General features: G+C 43.5%; 4 non-coding genes across 4 annotated transcripts; all 4 read left to right on the forward strand.

The window, feature by feature from the left end:
• The first annotated feature begins 4,023 nt into the window (after positions 1 to 4,023).
• Positions 4,024 to 4,096, forward strand: trnak-cuu (transfer RNA lysine (anticodon CUU)). Its single transcript has one exon. It is a non-coding gene; the product is annotated as a tRNA-Lys (tRNA).
• A 994-nt stretch (positions 4,097 to 5,090) lies between these two features.
• Positions 5,091 to 5,163, forward strand: trnak-cuu (transfer RNA lysine (anticodon CUU)). Its single transcript has one exon. It is a non-coding gene; the product is annotated as a tRNA-Lys (tRNA).
• A 4,567-nt stretch (positions 5,164 to 9,730) lies between these two features.
• trnak-cuu (transfer RNA lysine (anticodon CUU)) lies at positions 9,731 to 9,803 on the forward strand. Its single transcript has one exon. It is a non-coding gene; the product is annotated as a tRNA-Lys (tRNA).
• A 3,761-nt stretch (positions 9,804 to 13,564) lies between these two features.
• Positions 13,565 to 13,636, forward strand: trnap-agg (transfer RNA proline (anticodon AGG)). The gene has a single exon. It is a non-coding gene; the product is annotated as a tRNA-Pro (tRNA).
• Positions 13,637 to 19,400: the final 5,764 nt, after the last annotated feature.

Raw genomic sequence — 19,400 nt, forward strand, 5'->3', positions numbered from 1 at the left:
CCCGGTCCTGCTCCATCCTCTTCAAGGACCCCCAGCCCTTCTCCTCCCAGCCCGTCTCCTCCTCCATCCTCCGTGAGGACCACCACCCCTGCTCCATCGTTTGTGAGGGCCCCATCTATGGCCTCTGTGAGGACCACCACCCCTTCTCCATCCTCTGTGAGGTGCCCCAGTCCTGCTCCATCCTCTGTGAGTATAGCAGCAATTTACTTTTTTTTTTTAATTCACAAGTAAGGCATACATTTTCAAAACTCTTTACAAAACTCCAAGCTGATCACACATGTAATACAGCTAGACATTCTTTCAAAACCTGATCTCATGCTTTCATTCTAGTTAACCTAAATGAGAAGTATTAAAGTATTCAGTTTTATAGTATTCAATTCAATTCAGATTTATTTGTATATGTATATATTTTTTAATATTATTTATTTATTAATTATACATTTTATTTATAATGTATTATGTATTTACAATGTATATAGTTTCAAATCAGCTTTACAGAAAATGCATGCGTCTAGGATACAATTTAGATTGACCTGTTAACAGAGATGTACATATACAAATCACATAGTTATTAAGCTAATAATGTAGTAATTTAAAGAATGTCTTTATTTCCACAAATGGAAATATACTGAAATGCTTAGAAAAAAAGTGCACTTTTGATTATCTGTTGTATTATTTGTACTAAGAGTTTTGAAAATGTACCAATAGCTTGTGGGAATTGCAACAGAGCAATTAAAAAAACACTATTGGACAGGCTGTGGTGTATATTACAGAAGTCTTTATTTATACAATAAACAAATTGTCTTCCAAACAGGAGGAGCCTGGAGGAGTCATGCCAGCCCCGGCTGGGGCCTCAGCTTCATTCTGGTTGCCAGGGGAAATGAGCAAGACCATCCCTGTGCAGGACCAGAGGTGGATTGCCAACACCTTATTTCACTCTGGCAAGCTGCGGCCAGATTTGAAGCTGTGGTATGAGCCCCCTGTCACAGCCCTCATTTACCACCAGACACCAACTCCAGACCGGTTCTTCACCCATCGATTGATGGTGTGGATGCCCTACCACCTGTGGAAGGTGAGGGTGTCCTGCCCAGATTGTGGCAAGAACCTGACGGGCTATGGTGTTCACAAGAGGGCTCGGAAGGTCCTGGACATTGACAGGTACTACCTGATGGTGACAGAGACACTCAGGTGCACTGTGTGTTCTCTTAACTATCTGTCAACAAGTCAGACTGTCCGGGATCAGCTTGACCTGCCTCACCAGAAAATGTTCCGGCTGATCCTGACCCGCAAGTGAGTAAATCAGTGTAGAAAAGATGTTGATTGTAAGAATTAAACCACTGAATTGACCCTTCAATTAACATGTAACTAATCACAGCAACAATGCGTTTTCAGGTATGCCTGTGACATCCGTGTCATTAGGCTGCTTCGGGACCGGACGCTGGGCAACAGTCCAGCTCGATTGGTGAGGCAGTTGAAAGAGAACCATGGGGAAGAATGGCTGAATCGGTTGGCACACTATCTTGGGGAGTGTGCTGACTTTGTGGATCGACCCAGCCTCTTTCCGGTGGTCTGCCAGGAGCCTCCAGAGCCCATCGACATCCCCACCAGTTGTTGGGTGCTGTCCGTATACGGCAGGGACATCCTCTGCCGTATAGACCACATCAAGGCCAGCATCACGTCGACCTTTGGCACCATCTTAAAGATGGATTCCACCAAAAAGGTAATAAATAATCTGACTCTGTAATAGACTTACATGTTCTTAAATACTGCCAAATAGACATTTTTCTCAATCGCTTTGGCTCAATTATCAAATGAGATTTTTCTCTCTTAAAACAATAAGTTCAGATCTCTGAATGTGTCGTTACATTGGTAAATTCCAGATCACAAAGAAGCTGGCTGGCCATGGACGGGGGACAGCACTCTGGGTGAGCTCTATTGGCAATGAGGTCGGCCAGATACTGACCAGTGTCCTGTCGTGGCAGGAGGGGCCAGGACTGGACAGGATGGTGGCTGGTGTCATGGAGCGGTACCGCCTGGCAGCAGTTCCACCCCCAGTGCTGCTGTATGTGGACTGTGGCTGCTGCGTGAGTAGTGAGGGGGCAACCAGCAAGCTGCACACAAGGTTTGGGCAATGGCCAGACCTCCACATCCGGCTGGACATCTGGCACTTTATGAGAAGGCTGGCCGTGGGCTGCACCACCGATGCCCATCCCCTCTACCCAACCTTCATGGGATGCCTGTCCACCTGCATTTTTGAGTGGGATCCGGGGGACCTCAGCCCCGAAAGGTGCTCGAAAACTGACCCGCAAAGTGCAGCACAACACATGCAAGAAATGTGGGCAGTTCAGAACAGCAGAGACTGGGCACAGTCAGTACAAGGGAATTGTATACTGCCCCTCAGTAGAGACAGTGCCAAAGGAGCAGTGGTTGGAGGATATTAAAAATAAAAAAATAAAAATTATTTCTCCTTGTATATAGTTTTCCTTGTATATAGTTCTCCTTGTATATAGTTTTTTAAAAAAGGATGAAAATAAAATGAAAGTTTGGTCTTTTGATCATAAATGCTTCTCTCCTTGTTTTTTGTGTGTTCCTTTACTATAGTATCATTCCAAAGTTAGTCACTTGTGAAAAAAATGTTGTAATGGATGAATTCAGTAATTAAATAATTGACTAGTTTTTAGAATAGTTTTTATAAAATTACTGAAGCAGAAATATAATTAAAACTATAGTTTAATGAATATAATTAAAAGTATAGTATAATTTTACTATAATATCGAGTATAATTTACTATAAATAAAATATCTAGAATTATTTAAATATCATTAGTACAATATTCATTTATATTGTAAAACGACAGAACAGAACACATTTCTGTAATATGGAAACCAGTTATGTGGCAGCTGTGGGATTCAAACCACCAACCTTGTGATCATCTTTAATCCCATATAAATGTATAGGAAGATACAAAAAAACAGTTTTTGCAATAGTTATGACAAACGTAGACTTTCAAAAATATTGATATTGGGGGGACAAAGTCATAAAAATCTCTTTCTTTTCTTTTCCTCTCCTTTTTCCTTCTTTTCTCTCTTCTTTCCTCTTTTTTCCCTCTTCCGCCTTCTTCCATTTCTTCCCCCCCTCTAACAGACTATTGTTCCCCAGCTTTGGCGCAATCGGTCAGCGCGTTCTGCTGTTAACCGAAAGGTTGGTGGTTCGAGCCCACCCAGGGACGAATGGTGTTTTTCGTTGACGTCCTGCCATGCAACCACCAACACAGCTGCAGAATTTAGCACACGTGTGTCCACTAACACATCCGTGTCATTTCGGACGCATGAAACGACGTTTCTTGGCCCCTTTTAGCGTTTACAGCTTGGTCAGTTGCTTTGTGTTCAAAGAAGACAGCGGGTGTTGTGAAAGTTTACATCAGCTTATGTTTGCTGTGGCGCGTGGATGGAATGCTCATGTTTTGTTCCGGGTGGTGGAGGCCTGTGTTCCAGAGAGGTCCTGCTCAAAACTCTTTTTAAAACACCATCGAGCATCCGTAATAACTTACGACATCGATCGAACGTGGATTTTGTTCTCATAAGGAGGGCACCGGTAACTTGTAACCTATCAGGCTCTCAGGCATGAGGTCAATCGATTCAGCATAGGCCTATATGTACTAGCGTTTTTGCTTCCGTTTGGAGGTTGTGTCCCTCCAACTCTTTGTTGTATGGCTAACTTTTGCCTTTGGATATTTTGAGAACTTTGTCTTCGGTAACCGCTCTCTCACTCGACAGACCGAAACGGAACTTTAGCTCCGGGTTGTGCATATTATTGGCCTGCTCTACTGGGTCAAATTGTATCCCCCAACAAAAGATATGGCTCAAACAAACAAAGTACACTCTAAGCCTACCTCTAGGCTTCACCCTGACTTTACCCACAAGAGGCTATGCCAAGCCTGTGCGAAATGTGAGGCTCCCTTTCACGGGCGCAATTTAGGCAAGGAAAAAGACCGCGACCAGCCCGAAGCAGTCCACCGTAGTTGCCCGGCTAGCTCAGTCAGTAGAGCATGAGACTCTTAATCTCAGGGTCTTGGGTTCGAGCCCCACGTTGGGCGCATCTATTAGCCCTCTCTCTTCCCAACGGGGTCTCGGTTTCCAGCGTGGAAAGCGAGTTCGCCATTGACGGAAAAGTCCAGGTCTGCTTTTTTTTATAAGCTAACCCATGGACAGGTTAGCCATAGGTCTCTGTGGTGCAATCGGTCAGTGCGATCGGCTGTTAACCGAAAGGTTGGTGGTTCGAGCCGACCCAGGGACGAATGGTGTTTTTCGTTGACGTCCTGCCATGCAACCACCAAGACAGCTGCAGAATTTAGCAAACGTGTGTCCACTAACACATCCGTGTCATTTCGGACGCATGACACGACGTTTCTTGGCCCCTTTTAGCGTTTACAGCTTGGTCAGTTGCTTTGTGTTCAAAGAAGACAGCGGGTGTTGTGAAAGTTTACATCAGCTTATGTTTGCTGTGGGGCGTGGATGGAATGCTCATGTTTTGTTCCGGGTGGTGGAGGCCTGTGTTCCAGAGAGGTCCTGCTCAAAACTCTTTTTAAAAAACCATCGAGCATCAGTAATAACTTACGACATCGATCGAACGTGGATTTTGTTCTCATAAGGAGGGCACCGGTAACTTGTAACCTATCAGGCTCTCGGGCATGCGGTCAATCGATTCGGCATAGGCCTATATGTACTAGCGTTTTTGCTTCCGTTTGGAGGTTGTGTCCCTCCAACTCTTTGTTGTATGACTCACTTTTGCCTTTGGATATTTTGAGAAGTTTGTCTTCGGTAACCGCTCTCTCACTCGACAGACCGAAACGGAACTTTAGCTCCGGGTTGTGCATATTATTGGCCTGCTCTACTGGGTCAAATTGTATCCCCCAACAAAAGATATGGCTCAAACAAACAAAGTACACTCTAAGCCTACCTCTAGGCTTCACCCTGACTTTACCCGCAAGAGGCTATGCCAAGCCTGTGCGAAATGTGAGGCTCCCTTTCACGGGCGCAATTTAGGCAAGGATAAAGACCGCGACCAGCCCGAAGCAGATCACCGCAGTTGCCCGGCTAGCTCAGTCGGTAGAGCATGAGACTCTTAATCTCAGGGTCGTGGGTTTGAGCCCCACGTTGGGTGCATCTATTAGCCCTCTCTCTTCCCAACGGGCTTTCGGTTTCAACCGTGGAAAGCGAGTCCGCCATTGCCGGAAAAGTCCAGGTCTGCCTTTTTTTATAAGCTAACCCATGGAAAGTCTAGCTGTAGGTCTCTGTGGCGCAATAGGTCAGCGCATGGTTGTTAACCGAAAGGTTTTTGGTTCGAGCCCACCCAGGGACGAAAGGTGTTTTTCGTTGACGTCCTGCCATGCAACCACCAACACAGCTGCAGAATTTAGCACACGTGTGTCCACTAACACATCCGTGTCATTTAGGACACATGACACGACGTTTCTTGGCCCCTTTTAGCGTTAACAGCTTGGTCAGTTGCTTTGTGTTCAAAGAAGACAGCGGGTGTTGTGAAAGTTTACATCAGATTATGTTTGCTGTGGCGCGTGGATGGAATGCTCATGTTTTGTTCCGGGTGGTTGGAGGCCTGTGTTCCAGAGAGGTCCTGCTCAAAACTCTTTTTAAAACACCATCGAGCATCCGTAATAACTTACGACAGCGATCGAACTTGGATTTTGTTTTCATAAGGAGGGCACCGGTAACTTGTAACCTATCAGGCTCTCAGGCATGAGGTCATTCGATTCGGCATAGGCCTATATGTACTAGTGTTTTTGCTTCCGTTTGGAGGTTGTGTCCCTCCAACTCTTTGTTGTATGACTCACTTTTGCCTTTGGATATTTTGAGAAGTTTGTCTTCGGTAACCGCTCTCCCACTCGACAGACCGAAACGGAACTTTAGCTCCGGGTTGTGCATATTATTGGCCTGCTCTACTGGGTCAATTTGTATCCCCAAACAACAGATATGGCTCAAACAAACAAAGTACAATCTAAGCCTACCTCTACGCTTAACCCTGACTTTACCCGCAAGAGGCTATGCCAAGCCTGTGCGAAATGTGAGGCTCCCTTTCACGGGTGCAATTTAGGCACGGATAAAGACCGCGACCAGCCCGAAGCAGTTCACCGCAGTTGCCCGGCTAGCAGTGCCGGGAGAACGAGAGACTGTCAATTGCCATCCAATCACGTATCACTATTGGCATCTTTCCATCTTTGTTCACAGCCAATCAATAAAGCCTGATCCCATCATCTCCGTTTCCCAGCTTCCAATTACTATGATCCATTTCAAACTTTTTTTTTTATACGTATGCATCAATCACGTATCAGTATGTGTATCTTTCCCTCACAGTTTACAGCCAATCAATAAAATCCATTTCCGAAATCTCCGTCTCCTTGCTTTTGCTGACAACCAATCGCTATCCTTCATTCCCAAAAACCCTCCATCTACCTGACGGGGCATCGCCAGAGGTTAAGTGGTTTCCAGCGGTTTTGAAAAAAAAGTTGAAACTTTACAGGTGTCAAAGTACTGGGTTTACTTTGGATTTCACGTTACTACATCGAGGTAAGAAACCGACAATGTTGTTATATTTAGTTAAGTGACTTGCACTAGTTAGCTAGCGTATTACGTGTACTAACGTCACAGGTCACAGAGGTCATCCGTCTGTGGACTGCTCTTCCTGATGGGGACAAGAGGAAGATCCACTATCAGCCCAGACACCAGCCCAAACTGACCCACGGACGCTTCAAGGCTCCGAAAAACACAGGAGTGACACCGGGTGTGGACAGTGTGAAGAGGTGCCTGATTGGTCATCCTGGGGGGCCAGCTCAGGGGCCCAGCACCAGTTGCTTAGTTGAGGCCATGTGTATCAAACTGTGTGCACTTCACAAGTCCCCAACTAAGAAGGATGGAGTCCGTCTTCCTCGTTGGACTAAGGGGCTCACAGATTACCACCACATCCGAGACCTGGTGCTGAACTGCCAAACTATGATGGAGGCCACGTCACTTCAGCTGTTTATGCTGAATCAGAGGACTCTCCCTCAGTGGTAAGCATAGTTTTACATTGACATTTGAAAGAAAGGGATAGCAGTTATTTATTATGAATAAATTTTTTGATTGCAGGTTTAATCGAAGGGAGAACACCCAGGAAGTGACTGTCCTTACCCAGGGCCTTGCTGCAGAAGACCGCATCGCTGTGGCCAGCTCACAGCTTCCTGCTCCGCGGGAAGAGCTGGATGAGGCTCCCTCCACAACAGGGGCCCGGCACGGGTTTGTCCTTCCTCCTAACAGAGCGGGACAGGCTCCTAAGCTACGGCCGGGCAGACGACCTGCCAGTGCTGCAATTGTGAGGCCAATTACCCCAGCAGCTCCTACTCCTCCCCCAGTTCCTGTGCCACTGCCCCAGTTCATTTTATTGAACAAAGCGCCCACGCTGCTGGCAGCTGGTGCAGGTGGCGCTTCAGCTGCTCCTCTCCTGGCTCCAACTCCAGTGTTTCCTGACGTGCGAGAGGCTCCTGCTCCCACTGCCCCGGTGTCTGTGTCCCGCTTCACTCAGAGGAACACACAACGCAGGGCAGAAGAGGAGGCCAGTGGAGCCCACAAAAGGGAATATGTCCGTGAAGTGGCATATAACAAATGCTCTAAGTGTGGCAAGCCCAAAACCAAGGAGTTCGGCCACAGCCGCTTCGGCAGTGCCACGTTTTGCCCGGGTGTCTCTGGTGGCAAATCTTTAGAGGAGTGGCTGGTAGAACAGCGCCAGCAGAAAAAAACCTGGACAGCCACCTCCATGATAAAAATCTTCCAACACAGAAAAAAGATTGTTTGTAAATACATGTAAATAAATATCTATGTGTAAATACAGTTATGTTCTTTTTTTTCTCTCAATCTTTCTGCAATGTCTTGTTTATTTAATTTATATTACAGAATGTTCTATTCTATTTCTACATTGTTAGTTGTTTATTGTTGTTCATTAATGTCTTTTAGTTTTAGTAAATAAATACTGTTCACACTCCTATTCATTGTGCTGCTTTTAATTGCCTTGGGACTGGAATGTGCAAACTGTACATGGGCCCACCCACTCTTTCATAGAGTATACATTGTATATAACACATATATTGTGTGTATGTCCATATATTTATGTGTGTGTGTACTTATTTCAATATTTGTGTGTATTCATTTTAATAAAAAAAATTACATTTCGATATTTGTGTGCATTTTTGTGTATAAAACATTTGAAGTGTCCTAAAATAAATCAGATAAATCACATCAATCAATCCCATACACAAAAAACACATATTTGAATAAACATTTGTATTAGTTTTATTAAACCATAAACATGTAATATGCTTTTTTAAAAATAATATACACAATTAATATCAATCAATATAATGACATGTCACATTGATAACCAAGTGAAGGCGAATGCGCAGTTGATCACACACTAGTCGCGCAGAACAGGGGTTCGAGCCCAGCCTGCGGAGTGTGACTTGTTTCACATGTAACTAAAACTCTTCCATAACGTACAGGAATGTAGCCCGAATATTGTTGCAGGCCAAATTTGTGCTTTTTTTCACGTTTTCTGCATCCTTTTCGCTTGCGTGCGGGGCGCAAAGATTGGACCCCTTCTTTTGCGCAGCGAGCACTCTACCATTTGAGCTAATTCCCCTCGATGATGGAGTGAAGGTGTCCATCGCTCTCAAAGACAAAGACAAGGCGCCATCTCTAGCACGTCTGCAGGTGCTGCAGTGTGATTTCCAATGACCACAAAAAAAGAGGCCGCATTTCCTCTGTGCTGGCAACTTAGCACTGGCTACTTTTTAATTGTAGATTTAATTAAATATTGCGCTTTAAGCCATGCAAGCGGAAATGTTTGCCGCCCGACAGCAGCAGTGAGGATGTATGTTTCGCTTCGTTGGTCTAGGGGTATGATTCTCGCTTAGGGTGGAGAGGTCCCGGGTTCAAATCCCGGATGAGCCCATTATTAGGCTTTGCTTTTAGTCTCTTCAGCCTGATTAGGGCAACCAGGATATTTCTGAGAAATTGGGGATAAAATGTGACAGAGAGAGGCCGGTTAGCTCAGTTGGTTAGAGCGTGGTGCTAATAATGCCAAGGTCAAAGTTTGCTGTGGCGCGTGGATGGAATGTTTATGTTTTGTTCCGGGTGGTGGAGCTCTGTGTTCCAGAGAGGTCCTGCTCAAAACTCTTTTTAAAACACCATCAAGCATCAGTAATAACTTACGACATCGATCGAACGTGGATTTTGTTCTCATAAGGAGGGCACCGGTAACTTGTAACCTATCAGGCTCTCAGGCATGCGGTCAATCGATTCGGCATAGGCCTATATGTACTAGCGTTTTTGCTTCCGTTTGGAGGTGGTGTCCCTCCAACTCTTTGTTGTATGACTCACTTTTGCCTTTGGATATTTTGAGAAGTTTGTCTTCGGTAACCGCTCTCTCACTCGACAGACCGAAACGGAACTTTAGCTCCGGGTTGTGCATATTATTGGCCTGCTCTACTGGGTCAAATTGTATCCCCCAACAAAAGATATGGCTCAAACAAACAAAGTACACTCTAAGCCTACCTCTAGGCTTCACCCTGACTTTACCCGCAAGAGGCAATGCCAAGCCTGTGCGAAATATGAGGCTCCCTTTCACGGGCGCAATTTAGGCAAGGATAAAGACCGGAACCAGCCCGAAGCAAATCATCGCAGTTGCCCGTCTAGCTCAGTCGGTAGAGCATGAGACTCTTAATCTCTGGGTCGTGGGTTCGAGCCCCACGTTGGGCGCATCTATTAGCCCTCTCTCTTTCCATCAGGCTCTCGGTTTCCAGCGTGGAAAGTGTGTCCGGCATTGCCGGAAAAGTCCAGGTCTGCCTTTTTTTATAACCTAACCCATGGACAGGCTAGCCGTAGGTCTCTGCGGCGCAACAGGTCAGCGCGTTTGGCTGTTAACCGAAAGGTTTTTGGTTCAAGCCCACCCAGGGACGAAAGGTGTTTTTCGTTTACGTCCTGCCATGCAACCACCAACACAGCTGCAGAATTTAGCACACGTGTGTCCACTAACACATCCGTGTCATTTCGGACACATGACACGACGTTTCTTGGCCCCTTTTAGCGTTAACAGCTTCGTCAGTTGCTTTGTGTTCAAAGAAGACAGCGGGTGTTGTGAAAGTTTACATCAGCTAATGTTTGCTGTGGCGCGTGGATGGAATGCTTATGTTTTGTTCCGGGTGGTGGAGGCCTGTGTTCCAGAGGGGTCCTGCTCAAAACTCTTTTTAAAACACCATCGAGCATCCGTAATAACTTACGACAGCGATCGAACTTGGATTTTGTTTTCATAAGGAGGGCACCGGTAACTTGTAACCTATTAGGCTCTCAGGCATGAGGTCATTCGATTCGGCATAGGCCTATATGTACTAGCGTTTTTGCTTCCGTTTGGAGGTTGTGTCCCTCCAACTCTTTGTTGTATGACTCACTTTTGCCTTTGGATATTTTGAGAAGTTTGTCTTCGGTAACCGCTCTCCCACTCGACAGACCGAAGCGGAACTTTAGCTCCGGGTTGTGCATATTATTGGCCTGCTCTACTGGGTCAATTTGTATCCCCCAACAACAGATATGGCTCAAACAAACAAAGTACAATCTAAGCCTACCTCTAGGCTTAACCCTGACTTTACCCGCAAGAGGCTATGCCAAGCCTGTGCGAAATGTGAGGCTCCCTTTCACGGGTGCAATTTAGGCACGGATAAAGACCGCGACCAGCCCGAAGCAGTTCACCGCAGTTGCCCGGCTAGCAGTGCCGGGAGAACGAGAGACTGTCAATTGCCATCCAATCACGTATCACTACTGGGATCTTTCCATCTTTGTTCACAGCCAATCAATAAAGCCTGATCCCATCATCTCCGTTTCCCAGCTTCCAATTACTATGATCCATTTCAAACTTTTTTTTTATACGTATGCATCAATCACTTATCAGTATGTGTATCTTTACCTCACAGTTTACAGCCAATCAATAAAGTCCATTTCCGAAATCTCCGTCTCCTTGCTTTTGTTGACAACCAATCGCTATCCTTCATTCCCAAAAACCCTCCATCTACCTGACGGGGCATCGCCAGAGGTTAAGTGGTTTCCAGCGGTTTTGAAAAAAAAGTTGAAACTTTACAGGTGTCAAAGTACTGGGTTTACTTTGGATTTCAGGTTACTACATCGAGGTAAGAAACCGACAATGTTGTTATATTTAGTTAAGTGACTTGCACTAGTTAGCTAGCGTATTACGTGTACTAACGTCACAGGTCACAGAGGTCATCCGTCTGTGGACTGCTCTTCCTGATGGGGACAAGAGGAAGATCCACTATCAGCCCAGACACCAGCCCAAACTGACCCACGGACGCTTCAAGGCTCCGAAAAACACAGGAGTGACACCGGGTGTGGACAGTGTGAAGAGGTGCCTGATTGGTCATCCTGGGGGGCCAGCTCAGTGGCCCAGCACCAGTCGCTTAGTTGAGGCCATGTGTATCAAACTGTGTGCACTTCACAAGTCCCCAACTAAGAAGGATGGAGTCCGTCTTCCTCGTTGGACTTAGGTGCTCACGGATTACCACCACATCCGAGACCTGGTGCTGAACTGCCAAACTATGATGGAGGCCACGTCACTTCAGCTGTTTATGCTGAATCAGAGGACTCTCACTCAGTGGTAAGCATAGTTTTACATTGACATTTGAAAGAAAGGGATAGCAGTTATTTATTATGCATAAATTTTTTGATTGCAGGTTTAATCGAAGGGAGAACACCCAGGAAGTGACTGTCCTTACCCAGGGCCTTGCTGCAGAAGACCGCATCGCTGTGGCCAGCTCACAGCTTCCTGCTCCGCGGGAAGAGCTGGATGAGGCTCCGTCCACAACAGGGGCCCGGCACGGGTTTGTCCTTCCTCCTAAAAGAGCGGGACAGGCTCCTAAGCTACGGCCGGGCAGACTACCTGCCAGTGCTGCAATTGTGAGGCCAATTACCCCAGCAGCTCCTACTCCTCCCCCAGTTCCTGTGCCACTGCCCCAGTTCATTTTATTGAACACTGCGCCCACGCTGCTGGCAGCTGGTGCAGGTGGCGCTTCAGCTGCTCCTCTCCTGGCTCCAACTCCAGTGTTTCCTGACGTGCGAGAGGCTCCTGCTCCCACTGCCCCGGTGTCTGTGTCCCGCTTCACTCAGAGGAACAGACGACGCAGGGCAGAAGAGGAGGCCAGTGGAGCCCACAAAAGGAAATATGTCCGTGAAGTGGCATATAACAAATGCTCTAAGTGTGGCAAGCCCAAAACCAAGGAGTTCGGCCACAGCCGCTTCGGCAGTGCCACGTTTTGCCCGGGTGTCTCTGGTGGCAAATCTTTAGAGGAGTGGCTGGTAGAACATCGCCAGCAGAAAAAAACCTGGACAGCCACCTCCATGATAAAAATCTTCCAACACAGAAAAAAGATTGTTTGTAAATACCTGTAAATAAATATCTATGTGTAAATACAGTTATGTTCTTTTTTTTCTCTTAATCATTCTGCAATGTCTTGTTTATTTAATTTATATTACAGAATGTTCTATTCTATTTCTACATTGTTAGTTGTTTATTGTTGTTCATTAATGTTTTTTAGTTTTAGTAAATAAATACTGTTCACACTCTTATTCATTGTGCTACTTTTAATTGCCTTGGGACTGGAATGTGCAAACTGTATATGGGCCCACCCACTCTTTCATAGAGTATACATTGTATATAACACATATATTGTGTGTATGTCCATATATTTATGTGTGTGTGTACTTATTTCAATATTTGTGTGTATTCATTTTAATAAAAAAATTACATTTCGATATTTGTGTGCATTTGTGAGTATAAAACATTTGAAGTGTCCTAAAATAAATCAGATAAATCACATCAATCAATCCCATACACAAAAAACACATATTTGAATAAACATTTGTATTAGTTTTATTAAACCATAAACATGTAATATGCTTTTTTAAAAATAATATACACAATTAATATCAATCAATATAATGATATGTCACCTTGATAACCAAGTGAAGGCGAATGCGCAGTTGATCACACACTAGTCGCGCAGAGCAGGGGTTCGAGCCCAGCCCGCGGAGTGTGACTTGTTTCACATGTAACTAAAACTCTTCCATAACGTACAGGAATGTAGCCCGAATATTGTTGCAGGCCAAATTTGTGCGTTTTTTCACGTTTTCTGCGTCCTTTTCGCTTGCGTGCGGGGCGCAAAGATTGGACCCCTTCTTTTGCGCAGCGAGCACTCTACCATTTGAGCTAATTCCCCTCGATGATGGACTGAAGGTGTCCATCGCTCTCAAAGACAAAGACGAGGCGCCATCTCTAGCACGTCTGCAGGTGCTGCAGTGTGATTTCTAATGACCACAAAAAAAGAGACCGCATTTCCTCTGTGCTGGCAACTTAGCACTGGCTACTTTTTAATTGTAGATTTAATTAAATATTGCGCTTTAAGCCATGCAAGCGGAAATGTTTGCCACCTGACAGCAGCAGGGTGGACGTATGTTTCGGTTCGTTGGTCTAGGGGTATGATTCTCGCTTAGGGTGCGAGAGGTCCCGGGTTCAAATCCCGGATGAGCCCATTATTAGGCTTTGCTTTTAATCTCTTCAGCCTGATTAGGGCAACCAGGATATTTCTGAGAAATTGGGGATAAAATGTGACAGAGAGAGGCCGGTTAGCTCAGTTGGTTAGAGCGTGGTGCTAATAATGCCAAGGTCAATGTTTGCTGTGGCGCGTGGATGGAATGCTCATGTTTTGTTCCGGGTGGTGGAGGCCTGTGTTCCAGAGAGGTCCTGCTCAAAACTCTTTTTAAAACACCATCGAGCATCAGTAATAACTTACGACATCGATCGAACGTGGATTTTGTTCTCATAAGGAGGGCACCGGTAACTTGTAACCTATCAGGCTCTCAGGCATGCGGTCAATCGATTCGGCATAGGCCTATATGTACTAGCGTTTTTGCTTCCGTTTGGAGGTTGTGTCCCTCCAACTCTTTGTTGTATGACTCACTTTTGCATTTGGATATTTTGAGAAGTTTGTCTTCGGTAACCGCTCTCCCACTCGACAGACCGAAACGGAACTTTAGCTCCGGGTTGTGCATATTATTGGCCTGCTCTACTGGGTCAATTTGTATTCCCCAACAACAGATATGGCTCAAACAAACAAAGTACAATCTAAGCCTACCTCTAGGCTTAACCCTGACTTTACCCGCAAGAGGCTATGCCAAGTCTGTGCGAAATGTGAGGCTCCCTTTCACGGGTGCAATTTAGGCACGGATAAAGACCGCGACCAGCCCGAAGCAGTTCACCGCAGTTGCCCGGCTAGCGGTGCCGGGAGAACGAGAGACTGTCAATTGCCATCCAATCACGTATCACTATTGGCATCTTTCCATCTTTGTTCACAGCCAATCAATAAAGCCTGATCCCATCATCTCCGTTTCCCAGCTTCCAATTACTATGATCCATTTCAAACTTTTTTTTTATACGTATGCATCAATCACGTATCAGTATGTGTATCTTTACCTCACAGTTTACAGCCAATCAATAAAGTCCATTTCCGAAATCTCCGTCTCCTTGCTTTTGTTGACAACCAATCGCTATCCTTCATTCCCAAAAACCCTCCATTACCTGACGGGGCATCGCCAGAGGTTAAGTGGTTTCCAGCGGTTTTGAAAAAATGTTGAAACTTTACAGGTGTCAAAGTACTGGGTTTACTTTGGATTTCACGTCACTACATCGAGGTAAGAAACCGACAATGTTGTTATATTTAGTTGAGTGACTTGCACTAGTTAGCTAGCGTATTACGTGTACTAACGTTACAAGAACGTCTTATTTATGTAGCAGAGGTCAAGGGTAGCGGCCCGTTTCATTATTTTTAATGAATGTTTACAGTTTTACATGTTTATATCAATATAATTACTATCATGCATAATGTATGTTATTACGTTGTTATGCTTACATTAAGTTGGCTAAAAATAGCTAGCCTATCATATAGATTACCTCGTACCGCTACATGGCTGAATTATGCATAACGTTAACATTAATTAGCCTACAGTTTTGGGTGCCAGTTTTTACCAGAGGTAAAATATTTTGTGTCTGTACATTTCAGCTGTAATTCAATACATAGGCTAACCATAAAACTGCGCCTTTATTAACATTAACATTACGTTGTATGACGTAATATGGGCCTTGTGTTGTTTAAGTGGGCTATAATCGATAATAATCATAATGTGGGCTAATTGTAAGTCTATGTAATCGAAATGGTATGTAATAATCTGATTTTTATGGAGTTATGGGTAACACTTTACTTGAAGCGGTGTGCATAAGACTAACATGACACCTTCATAATCATGACATGACACATGTTATGAATATGAAGGAGGTTTCATGCATGTTTATGACAACTGTCATTAAGTGTCATTCGCTCAATTATGACATTTTTAATGCAAATATGACATTTTTTGAGATGTCTTTGTTATGACAGCTTGACATAAACCAATACATCATAACCTGTCAGTGTTGTAGGATTACAAATTTTATTTAAATGTATAATTGAGCTTCCAATACAATAGCATAGAAACTGAGAAAGTTTATTGGTGTGAATTTTGTATCTAAGGTAAATGATGTCACAAACCTGCCTGTTCCTGTCTGTCCAGCTCTCTATTGTAAGCAGAGCACTGAGACTATCACCTTTTGTCTTTATGCACTGCCTGGCCATTAAGATAATGTGAAGGTATCGGTGAAGAGTCTGGCTGATTGGATTGGGATATTTACATCACACTGTTATGCTGATTGGATTAGGATTGGTAACACTCTCAGTCTAGGGCACATTCCTTAACCCAGATGCCTCATTTACATGCTTTTGTTTCCACCTTTATGTAACTCCTCCCCCTGAAAGGGTATATGAACTAAATGTATACTGCCTTAGTTAGACTTGATTGAGATGACTACAGCGACGAAATAAAGAACTTATACCTCAACAATCTCCTGGTCTGCAACTCTATCTTTTCTACACTTGAGAAGAAAAAGTTCACAACAGATGGTGCCGTGAGCCGGATGGAGCTGAAACACCTGAATCCAGAACTGAATCTCAACAAAAGATTTCAACAAAGACTGAATTCCAGACTGAATCTTGAAACTTCAAGCTCAAAAAAAAAAGAATCTCAACAAAGAATGAACTTCTGACTGAATTCCAGACTGAATTTTGAAACTTCAAGCTCAACAAAGATTTCAACAAAGAATTATCTTTCTGACTGAGTTCCAGACGGAATCTTTCCGTACAACTAAAGATTTGGTGAGTTTCACTCTATTCAAAGAACAACTGAAGACCAGTACAAATTTGTCATTCCTCTGCGCCGCCAGAGAAGAAGTTAACAGACAGCTGTAGGGTTTGTTAACTAAAGTTATCCTCTAAAGTTGCTTTTAGAGATGAAATGTATCCTCTGTTTTTCAGGCAGGGAAGATTAACGTACATGTTAATATTGCTTATCCTCTAAAGTTTCTGTTAGAGATGAAAGTGATCCTCTGTTGTCAGGCAGGGAAGAATTTAGCATTACGTGTTATTATTTGGTGATCCTCTGTTTCAGGCAGGGAAGTTTAGCATTACGTTCTAGTTGTTTTTGTTTTTTGGTGATCCTCTGTCCACAGAGTAGAATTAGCATTATGTGCTAGTTATTTGTTTTTTTTGTTGTTCATCCTCTGTTCACAGAGAAGGTAAGCATTACTTGCTAATATTTGCTATCCTCTGTTTTAAGCAGAGAAGAATTGTTTTTATCCTCTGTAAAGTTAGGGAAGACTTATCCTCTGCTTTACCAGGGAAGGTGATACATCCTCTGTGTAGTCATAGAAGATTAATCCTCTGTTCAACAAGGGACGTTTAACAACAGTTACAACAGTTAATAGTTTAAACTGTTAACAGTAGTTTGTCCTCTACTTTTTTATTTAAGAAGGTTCATCCTCTGTTTAATCAGGAAAATTTAACAACTGTTAAAAGTGTGTTAGCAAAGTGGTTTACCCTCTGCTTTGCCAGGGAAGTGTTTTATCCTCTATAAAGTTAGGGAAGATTAGCATCAAGTGCTAATATATTGTACCCTCTGTTTTCAGGCAGGGAAGATTCACGTACATGTTAATATTGTTTTATCCTCTGCTTTGCTAGGGAAGTGGAAAAAGTTTTTTTCAGGCAGGGAAGATTTTAGTATAAATTGCTAATATTTTGTGTGTTGCCCTTTGCTCTGGGCAAGGAAGGTTAACTGTGTTATCGAGTGTAGCCTCTTTTGATCAGAGAAGATTTAGTGTTTTTGTTTGTTTTATCCTCTAAAAGTTAAGAAGGTGAAAGATCCTTTGCATTTTTCTTTTAGGGAAGATTAGCGTAACATGCTAATAGTTTGTGATGTGTTGGTAACAAGGAAGTTTAAAAATAGTTGATTTGTGTTAATAAGCGTACCCTCTGTGATCAGAGAAGTTTAGTGTTTGTTTGTGTGGTAACAAAGAAATCCACAAAATGATTAAGAAAAGTGCTAGACTAATCTCCACAACTAAAAAAGGTGGTCTTGCTAATCCTTTGTGGTCAGATAGCGAATTTAAAACACTGTTAGGAGAACAGATGGATCTAATAGTCACTGAAAAAGTTAGACAAGAACTAACACAGAAATATGAGATTCATCCAGATAAGATTTGGTCTATTGAAGAATGCAAGAAGGTGTTATGTGCATGTATCAGAAAGAAAAACATGAAAGGCATAATCTGTTTCCATAGGGAATTTAGCTTATCCATTGCACAAGAACAATCTAGGTGTCTAGCTAAATTAAAAGAACAGAACAAACAAATGCACACTAAGGTGGGCCATAACAAGGCCTCAACCAAATGTGACTCCGAAGACCAACAGTCAGATGAAACTTATCCTGACTTAAAAGCATTCTTTGAAACAGATGTAGACATCCCATCAGTAACTGATAAGCCTGTAGATTCAGTAAAGGTTTGTGTTGCAAGAAGATCTCAGGGAATTGAGGGAACTGAAAGTGTTCCTACCAACTCTTCTGTTGTCCAAAACCAAACTGTTGCCAAAGCACTCGGACCTAGAGATATAGAAAGACTATCCCAAAGCTTACCTTCAGTACGCACTGATGTTTCTGAATTTAGAAGGGCATTGATCAATAAAATGCGTCTTTACGACATGTCGTTGGCAGAAGTCACACAACTGATGTCACAAATTCTAACTGAATCTGAATTCAACAGTTTTGAGTCTGCTGTTACTTCTGAACTACAACATGCCAGAAAAGATGAATTGAGAGAGGGAGTTCTGAAAGCGTTGAAGAACATTGTTGGACCTAAAATTGACTGGTCGAAGATCACTAGTTCTTTACAGAAGAAGGGTGAAACTGTTAGTGAGTACACTCAAAGATTTTGCCAGTCAGCAGCAGCATACAGTGGTATAGCTGACACTTCAGAGAAGGTGCTAGAAGATAATGGTCCCCTAGTTCGCACATGGTTTGATGGTCTGTTGTCAGAACATAGAAAAGCATTGCCTTTCTTAGACTTAACATGGTCCACTAGAACCATACAAAACAACTTAGACAGTTTGGCTGCATGGGAAAGAGACTCTGATGTCAAGGAAAGAGTAAAAATTGCAGCAGCATCCTTTAAGGTCAACACAGAGAATCAACAGAAACACAAATCTCCTAAGAGAGAGGGCAGCAGTTGTTATTATTGTGGTAAACATGGACATTGGGGAAAAGAGTGTAGGAAAAACAAAAAGAACTTTAAACAAGTTAACAATGTTACTCAGCTCCTACTCAGCCTGCTTGCTACTATGAAGCAGCCCCTCCCCTCATCATTAAACTGGGGCAGCTGGTTGATGTGTTAACCATTTGGGCTGTGAGTGCTTTATTTCCCCACTAACTTGCAACAGAGATAAAAGACTTTGTTTTTTGTTTAATAGAACAAAAGGAAAGTGACTATCTCAGTTTTTCCTTTGGGGGACACTGGTTAAAGTAGACTCACAGCCTTAAATGTTATTTTACAGTACAGGCCTTTCATCATTAATAGTGTTAGATCAGACTGTAAATGAAAAAAAGCCCTCATGCAGTGTCCACAATAATGCAACAGAGATAAAAGACTTCTGTTTTTGTTTAATAGCACAAAAGGAAAGTGACTACCTCAGTTTTTCCTTTGGGGGACTCTGGTTAAAGTAGACTCACAGCCTTAAATGTTATTTTACAGCACAGGCCTTTCATCATTAATAGTGTTAGGTCAGACTGTAAACGTAAAAAAGCCCTCATGCAGTGTCCACAATAATGCCAAATATTGTCTTACAGCGTGCACCTGTCACAAATTCGTCCTCATGTATG

This window comes from Siphateles boraxobius, unplaced genomic scaffold (genome assembly GCF_051911475.1).
Source record: "Siphateles boraxobius isolate OS27281-9 unplaced genomic scaffold, OSU_SipBor_1 19, whole genome shotgun sequence".
NCBI lineage: Eukaryota > Metazoa > Chordata > Actinopteri > Cypriniformes > Leuciscidae > Siphateles > Siphateles boraxobius.